The sequence below is a fragment of the Glossina fuscipes genome, unplaced genomic scaffold (assembly GCF_014805625.2).
Source record: "Glossina fuscipes isolate IAEA_lab_2018 unplaced genomic scaffold, Yale_Gfus_2 113, whole genome shotgun sequence".
Lineage (NCBI taxonomy): Eukaryota > Metazoa > Arthropoda > Insecta > Diptera > Glossinidae > Glossina > Glossina fuscipes.
The window spans coordinates 1,736,555-1,746,215 of record NW_023998456.1 but is presented as its reverse complement, the minus strand read 5'-3'; positions in this window follow the sequence as shown (position 1 = coordinate 1,746,215).

Here is a 9,661-nt window from a genome sequence, read left to right as displayed (position 1 = left end):
AAATATATATAAAAATAAAATATATATAAAAGAATGATTGAATGATTGCTTTTGCTTTGAATTTCACATTTACTTATTTTTATTTATTTATTTATTTATTCCACTTATACAAGAAACTCAACTAAAGCAAAATGACAGTCGAGTTCAATTGACTCTTAAAGTAAATCTTAAATTAAAATAAAAGTAATTCTTATATTAAAACTTAGTATAAGTACAATAAAACAAATAAGAAGAAAAAAAAAAAAAAGAGAAAAGCATGTACACAACTAGCATAGAGCCACACCCACAACCGGTACAGGACCAAATTGTAAGTGAACCCCTAAGCCATCGCAAACATGCATAAGCTTGGCAACCGATAATACAATAATTTTTCGACTCATAATCACTTTTTAAAGTTAAAATTTAGTTCAAGTACGACATAGGTAAATCGTGCGTATTAAGCAATGTTACTTTAATGGAATTTAAAGAGTCCGTTAATGAGAATAAGTGAAAGACGTCATTTAGGTTCTTGCAAACAACTCTGAGCGGGTTAAACAGTTCGTAATTATATTTGCATTGACTAAGCTTTATCAAGATAAAGTGCATAGAGAAGCGGTTAAGGACATTATAGCCTATCTCACGAAGTAATGCGGGCGAGTCTATTAGCATTTGCTTCTACAAACAGCTAGTCATAAAGCATTAGTTTCTACAAACAGCTAATAACCAAACCAATACCGTCTACAAACAGCTAAGAACCAAACCAATACCGTCTACAAACCGCTCATATCCACACCAATCGTGCGGTTAGCAACAGGCAAACATAAAAAACTTATTTATTTTCGAATAATATTTCTCTTTTATAAATTTTTCTCTCACTCACCGAGAAGACTGCAATTAAATAACTTATTATTTTATTTAAATTATATATAATGTTTTCCTTTTTTTCCCCTTTTTTTATGTATATGTGTTTCATAGATGTAAAAATGAATAAAATAAATTATAAAAATCCTCAACAGTTTATTCATTTGCTCTGTTCTCTCGTTCACTTATCATTAACAATTTATCGCAGAGGAAATGCTCCTATTAGAATGAGATTAAGAAATTGATTACCAAAAGGTCAAAGAAGATCGCTTACTGGCAGCTTTTGTTTACTTCTATCAAAAAACATATGTATTTTTTCTCATACACATCCTGAGTAGTTTTTGTTCATTTTGAAAGACCTGCCGTTTGATTTTCGGAAATTCTGAGAGACTGTTCGTTTGATTTTTGTTTGTTGAATTTAAATTCTTATTCATTTGTCTGAGTTACTCAAATTTGAGTTTTTTAATGTCTTGCTTTCGAACACAAATAGTGATTGAAACGCGAGAGAGAGTTAGTGCGAGCGGGTGTTGCTGACGTCGCTCTATCTCAGAATTCGATTTCAATCATCCACTTGACTATCCGCTCATATACAGCCAGCCATACAGCCGTTATATAGTTTTATTTTATTCAAAGTCTCTCTCTCTCGCTCTCTCTGTCTCTCTCTCTCTCTCCCTCTCTACATCACAGTGCTTAATACGCTAAAATGTTTACAGGTTAAGGGTATTTTCCATTAAAGACCTTGTTTAGGAAGTTATTTAACCATCTCAGTCAATTGATATGATTCGAATTTGTCTTAAAAAGTCACCCTATCTGATCCAAATTTTCCGCCTGTGTCGAGGGATTTTTAAAAAACTGGCGATTTTTATCCGTTACAGTTATTGTTGTATTTCAACAGAGTGCAATTGACGTAAATGAACCGCTTTTAACCACACTAATAGGTTGTACTAAGCGCTATTAACCAGACTTGTATAAATTATGATCAAAATATGTATTTCGTCCGGACCGCTGCTGGCCGCAAACAAGCAACAACATGCCGATCGAAGGACACGTCTACAGTACTGCGTAAGATGAGAACACCTCTCTTTTTCAAGCAGAATACAAAATTTGTTTTTTTGATATTGTACTCATGCAGAATATATATATAGCTCTTTCAAATACCTTTGTAGCATAGGAGTGAAAGAGAGTACGTTTGCAGCTTTTCTTTCATAATTGTCATAATATGGCAATTTTAACGTAAATCTACAATTTATAGAAAGTTATAGACGATAATATCCGCAAATAATACAATCCTTTGGCCATATCTTTACCAAATGCATGGAACGGTCAATTCAATATGATCAGATTTGAAGGATTTTGTTACAGCGCGAAGGAATCCTTTCTTACGTAAATACAATAATTGTTTATTTTACATACGAACCTATCGAATGATACGTATAATGATCAGTTTGTCACACAGCGAACTCTGATCAATAATAGTTATGCTCTTAACAAGAGATGTCTACGTGTACCGAAATCCAGTTGAAGACCAATTTAAATTACAATACGCTCAAGGATCTATATTGAAATAAATTCGTCACTTAGACGTTATAATCTACGCATTGTGCCCTGGAGTTTTTTATATCTCCACCATCTGCCTACAATTCAATATTTAAAGAAGTTCGAAATTAATTCGTGTAATTTGCGAGCGAAAATTCATTAAAAATATTGATTTACAAGCAGAGTAGCAATGATATTCTGCCGAACGATATTGTTATTACAGATTTGTCTTAAAAAAACATTAGATTTAGTAAGAAGATTTTATTCGGCCTGAGTCTTTCACACCAATCGCTGTCAGTCTAAATAGATTCAAAAGAGTAAAGTGGGTGCGCCTGATTTTTTCTTCTTAGTAGAATAAAAATGGAATTTATAGAATGGGATCGGACAATAAACCACCGCCGCAATTAACAGACAGATCGACGGACGGATTGACAAACATTTCTAAAACGATGCACATTTGGCACTTATATGGACTTTATAGGCTCTCTATGAAGCTTCTCCTTTGGCTCAATTTTAATACCAACTTGGGTCTAGGAACTTCTAATGTTTCGACCAAAATTCAAGCAGATAGCTTCTTTTTTGCGATCAGGAGAATGTGTAGCACAGACGGGCATGTTTAAATCAGCCTAGAATTTAACGCTGAGCGAGAATATATAAATATCCCATGGAGTCTCTAAGCCTCTCTTTCGAGTATTGCAACAGTTTTGATGTATGCATAATAAAAGAACAAATTATTTATATCCAAAGAAAATGTAATTGAAAAAACTAGACAAGTTTTTAGCGATAAGCAAAATATTTAATATTTATTTTACGCTAGCATATGCATTACTAAATTATTAAAGTGATAGAAATTAAGAGAAGACATTATTCTTAAATATACTATGTGTACATGACAATAACTAAATATTCTGACGTTTAATTATACTCTTAACAAAATATACTTGTATCTCGGGTAAATAAAGCCAAACTACAAACAAACGTAAATGGACCGAATAACAACAAGTATAACAACCAAAAGTAAATTGTAAGCTCTGCGTATGCTTCCATTGATTCAGAACATATGCAATGGTGTCCGTTCTATTATTAATAATATAAAAATTGCAATAATTTGTCATTGATTACTTTCAGTTGCTAGGTTTTTTAATGTAAGGTTTTCGTATACTTTGCATTGTATTGATTACTCATCGAATGCATGGTAGCGCGACAATCATTCTCAGCCAGAATATTACGAGAGAGCCATCTTTGTTTGTTTCACTTTCAGTTGATTTTAAATAAAAATAAATATTTTTTTTTACTTTCATAATATCCCGCACCGGAAAAAGTCGATTAACAATTATTGTAAATGTTCCGTTGTTAGCTTGAAATTCAACTAACGTATTCAAGTGGCAAAGCCAATGCAATGAAACAAATTATAAACATGATGCGTTAAATTAAGAACATGTGCTTATTACTGCCTTATGTGCTTTGCTTAACTCTTACAGAACGATATCAAAACACTCTTACTTACTTCACATACCTATCCCCACCCCCTTTCACTATCAAAACTGACTCTCAATTTAACCGCAAGGGCAACAATGTAGAAACTCAAACACTTTATGACGAGTTTATTTGACTTTTTTTGTTTTTTTTATTTTGATACGAGAATCCACAAGCAGTCAAAACAAAGGCTTATAAAGGGTGATATACACGTTGTCGTATACGACGTTTGCTTCCTGTAGGTGGTGTTCATGTCAATGTATCGGGCACCACCGATATAAATAAAATATTGAAAAAATAGCTATATACATAATAGGTCTACGATAAAGCTTCGCAGACTTATAAAGAATTTCATAACGTCTACAGTGTATGTTCTTAATCAACATCAACGTCGTTGTTCGAAAAGATTAAAAAATTCATCGAATGGAAGCAGTAGTGAGAAGGGGCAATGTCTAATGAATACTTCGAGAAGGTAGGGCATTCTGATGCGTAGTTGTTAGGACGAGCTTTGCTTCTCAAACTGAGATTGATAGCTAGTGCCAGTTTAAGGAGGTTGGAGACTTCTCATATCAGTCTACTTCCAGTCGTTTTGACAAAGAACTCAAACCTTTCAAAAACAACGTTCTGTATACTAATTCGTATTTTTGTGTATATTTTCACGATAGTATTTTCAGATTTTCAGATTAAGAAATCAGAGAATTATTCAATACTCTGTTAAGCCCATGAAAGCGAGAAATAATAAATATCGAACTAGTACGTACGCATACTTTTTACTTTTGCAACCTCTGCAAAGAAGTAAGTGTTTGCCGCACTCTTTATAAAAAAAAAAATAATAATAATGATTACAAAAAAAATTGAATTTTCAAAACCAAAAAAAAGAGAAAACAATTTTGAAACCTTTTGTGTCAAAGATAATTTAAAGCGAAACCGTCTGTAGTTAAAAGAAAATTTCTGGCTGTCGGTACTTCGGGGCCCAAATATCAGGCCGCATCTCCAAAAATCAATATTCACTACGAAGATTATAATTATTGAAATGCCGAGAAATATTTCTGAAAAAAAGTGCAAGTCCATCTGGAGTAGCTTTCGAAGCTACAAATTATCGTTATCCGGATAACGATGTTTACATGAATATAAAAATCATTGAATAAAGGTTCAAAAAGTAAGGATAAAAAACCTATTAGTCCTATAAAACATGTACAGAATACATATAGAGACACTCGGCTTAATACCGTCTAATTCCAAGTAACTTTAGCTTTCTTTTTATTGTATGATGATAGAATGTTTGCATAAAGTCCTGGCTTGTCAATGAATCGTTTCATCGGGGTACTCCTCCAGCAGCGTATTCATTAATGCAGTATAATTGTTGATTGTTTGGACGATGTCGTTCGCTAGCTGGTCCGCCACAAAGGCGGTGCTGAAATATTCTCTGACTTCTTCTAACACCGCTTTTTGGGTCTGCCAATTGGTTTTGTTGATTTCGCCGTTATGGAAGACTGTGTTTAATTTGGTCGTGGCGGCGTAGAGTTCGTACGTCCGAACTTCTACCTCACTGCCGATGATTCCTTGCTTAATTCTCAGTTCCAGCTTTGCTGACATAGCCGATGTAAAAAATTGGGCTGCTTCTGTCTGAGTTCTGGCTGTGGTAAATAGCAAGTTGGCGCCTCTCCTCTTCCAAAGCCCCCAGATGGCCGAATTTTTCGGAGCGATGTTCGTCACAATCTTGGCGTTGTATCTTTTATTTAAGTGTTAATTTTTCCAAAAAAACCGCCTGTAGAAGATGTAAGTAGTGCGATTAAATAATTGCTTCCATCTGCCCGTTGCCTCATAAAAACGTTGTTCGGGGAATTATTTATTGTTTTGGAATTTTGAGAGCTCCTGTCGCAGACCACCGCTCTTATATCGAGCCCGATCTCCTCTGCGAATCCTATCTTCTCTAATAATAATTTGGGATTTCCCTCATAGCGGGTGACATTATAGGCGCTGAGTGTCAGGCTGAATGCAGTAAACAAACTCCTTACTTGGAATACGAGTACTGTTCGGTACTCCATCGTCTCCATTACTTTTCCATTTAGGAAGTAGCCGCATCCGTACAGCTTATCTTCTGTTCTACAGTACGCTGATGTAAGGTCTGAGTACACTTCATCGAAGTGCAGTTGCACGATCTTGTCGCGAGGAGACAATTTCCTCACGACCTCTCGCAGCGCCTCAATATCCGGTACCAGTCTTTCGCCTTTTTCTGCTTCCTCCCTTTCTGGGTTCACGACGGGTTCAATGCGTCGATTCTTCCTTCTTTTTTCTGCCGCCGCCGATTTTGACGGCTCCTCCTCGGTTATCCGCCTTTTGTTTCTTAACTTGTACCTTTTTGGGGAAAATGGTTGTGCATCTCTTTGTCCCTCAGTCTGTACGTCCGTCCATTCCTCAGTCTGTTCCTCAGTCTGTTGCTCAGTCTGTTGCTCAGTCTGTTGCTCATAACGTCAAATTTGTGTGGTCATTCTATTCACAGCATTCTGCAACCCCAATTTTTGCGCGTACCACACCTACGCGCTTAATCTCGTGTCGCCAGTTGGCTTCGATTTGTTCAATTGATTGAGGCTCATTCTAAACCTCTTCCATTTAAAACGGACATTTTCTGTAGTAATTGTCCTGTTCGTTTTTTTGGTTAATTCGTCAGCTAACCCCTTCCCATATTTTTTCCAGCATATATATTTACCATCCAGACCCCACAACTCCGGATATTTTTGTAAGGTTTGACTAAACAATGCGTGTGAGATGTTTTCCATTTTACTATAAATAATAAAATATTAAAGAAAAAAGAAAAAAAATTAAATCATACGGTAGGCGTTTAGAGTCGTGTAGCGTGATCACATATCGGTATACATATCGTTATATGTATGAACTTTGAAGTGCAAATTAGCATAATTCTTTTGCAAAAAGAAAAATAAAATTATGTCGCAATTCAACTGGCTGAATTGCAATACGATGTCAGGCGTTTCAATTAAAATAATTATTGATTACGTTAGCATAATATATCACCTGTAGAATTAAGCATAAAAAAAAGTTCCAATTGTAATGAAGAAAGTCAATTGTTGTCACAGCAATTCCCACAATTCAAGTTAAACAATACCACAATTACATTCAAAAGTGAACTACACAACCCAAAAAGGCACTATCAAAAAAGATTTCAAGGACAAAATATTAAACATCACAGTATATCTAAATTATTTTCAAATCAAAGAACTAGGCCTCAACCCCACTAACGAATAAAAATCCATTATTACACATTAAAAACAATATAGCGATCAAATTAAAAGTAAAAACAGTTTTTTTTCTCAGCAAGCTGCCTAATTATAAATAATAATCCACCAGTCATCCGTAGCGGTAGAATAAGTCTCATTATATTTTGAACATCATTTTATAATTACGTTTATGCTTATCTAGTATACACAAGAGACTTTCTCAATTGTGTTTTGTCCTACCAAATCTCAGCAATTCCTTCATCATTTTCAATTTTTCCGAACTTGCCCGTAATCTACAAACGCCGTTTTCCAATATAAAAAAGGTAATTTGTTCTAATGCAAATGGCAAATGTGTTGTCACTTCTAAGATCGTAAAAATTTAGTACAAAAAACGCTATAACGCATTTGTAGCTTAACAACACTAATGAAGAGGAACAAAAACAAAAAGCGTTACTTAACGGCAATTTTCATTGTCATTGCTCATTTTCGCGACCTCCATTTATAAATTTTGATCTACTCGAAAAGACTGCACAAAAAATGTTATTTTCTAAGAATCAAGAGAAAAATCCGTCATATTCATGTGAAATTATATAAAATGTCGTTTGTGATAAAAACTAATGAGATTACTGAAACAGAAACAGCAGCTAGCATTTTGTCAAGCAAATAAAATAAATGGTTTAGCCTCAGTCACCTGTAGCGACGAATGATATCACCCAAATTTACTGTGGATTCCAAGGAATCAAGAGAACTGCATCAAACAACTGTGCATTTGGAAATTAAATTAGAAACAGTGTTTTCTGAAAGGCCTCTTAATAGCTTACAACACGGTTTGAAAGCAACCAAGAAAGGGAACAACGTATATCATAAGTATATCTCGTCGTACCTATCGCCAATCGTTGATTTCTTTGGTTTCATAAATTAATTTATAAATACGCATCGTTTAAGCATAAGTTAATGTGGAACTTTTAATCACGGTAGGCTACCATAGCTACATTTATTTTATTTGTTTTATTATAAAAACGATTTGTTCGAAACACTGTTTTATACGCAAACATGGTTTATTCACCATATATTTATTTTATTCATCTTATATCAATCATATTTTTATATTATCACTTGCATTGAAAGTTCTATAACCATCCCAAATATAAAATATGCATGCAATTCCTTTCAGCTATATTAGTTGGCAAAATTACTTTGCGGTAGCCCGGCGCAGACGATGGAATATATAAGTTGTTCATTGGGTAATATTAAAGAGTGTAAACGTATGAGATAAAATTTAATTCTGCACGTATTACAAGTAATAGAGACCGTTAGCGAATGTTTTTTTATGGATAATAAAAATTCTTAGCTTCCAGACGTCATTGAATTCTTTAATTGTGTGGTCCATAAAAAGGAAAAATTTCGTGAATTCCTAGCAAAAATATTAAAATCGATGCTTTATTGGGAGACAAACGGGTTTTATTCAATTCGACCATTTTTTTTCCATATTGTTAAAGACTACGATTAATTTGAAGGCAATTTCTTCAGTAATATGGCAATCGTCGTTTTCTCGATATTATTTCAGGGTAAACTTTGCTCTTCCGAACTGAGTATACGTTCAACTTGCAAATATCCTTTGCACATTCAAGACAGTCCAATCGCAATTTCGTTCAAGTAATCGCAAACCCGGCTCACTATATCCCTCCTCTTTGAACTGCAAATGGAACGCGGTTGTTCTGCGACACAAAAGCCAAGTAAGGTTGATGTGGATGTCGCACATAAGGTACATTCTCATATGAATAATAAGAATTAAATTGATTTATATGTTCATTTTTGGCGTGTCAGCATCTGGCAAAATGCGCCTTTACGGCTTGTAATTCTGGAGACTTACCTATTTGGATAAAAGGAATATTTATAGATGATCAGCCATGTACCGGTTATGATTTTAGTATAGCTGATTGTTTGAGTTAAAGACGAACGGATTGAAATTGCTTTTCAGCCGGATTTCACTGTTACACATATTACGAAACCGTTTATTTTGAAAGCCAATGATTCGTTTGAATTTGATTACGGCCTTCTAGGATAATTGCCGAACAAAGGCTTGGACTAACGTTGTATTGCTTTGATACCTTGTCCTTTTTGGGAATCACGTATACGTAACGCAGCAATCCATAAAACCTTATTCTTGGTGCTTGTCGCGGTCAACATATGCTATCAACAGTCGAAACTTTCTTTGGCCCGGGATGAAAGATGCAACCTTTTAATTTGCGGAATATAGAATGCGTTCCCAGCCGTCTGGAATAGAGTCCGTTACTGGTAAAACTAAAGAGAAGTCTAATGCTAGTGACAAAGAATAAAATTCTATGTCATGTAACGAAACTGAAGTATACATACATAACAAAACGGTCTAATTTTCAAAGTTTCATGATGAAAATCAGACCACATATAATACGTTCTTTTTTATTTATTAATAATTTTTCTTTAACAATAGATGATTCATTGGTCTGTGCAGAACAGGTTCAAGCAAAAAGTTCTTTGCACGAGCTTTGATTGAGATCATTTATATGTTCAAATTTCATTACCTTACTATT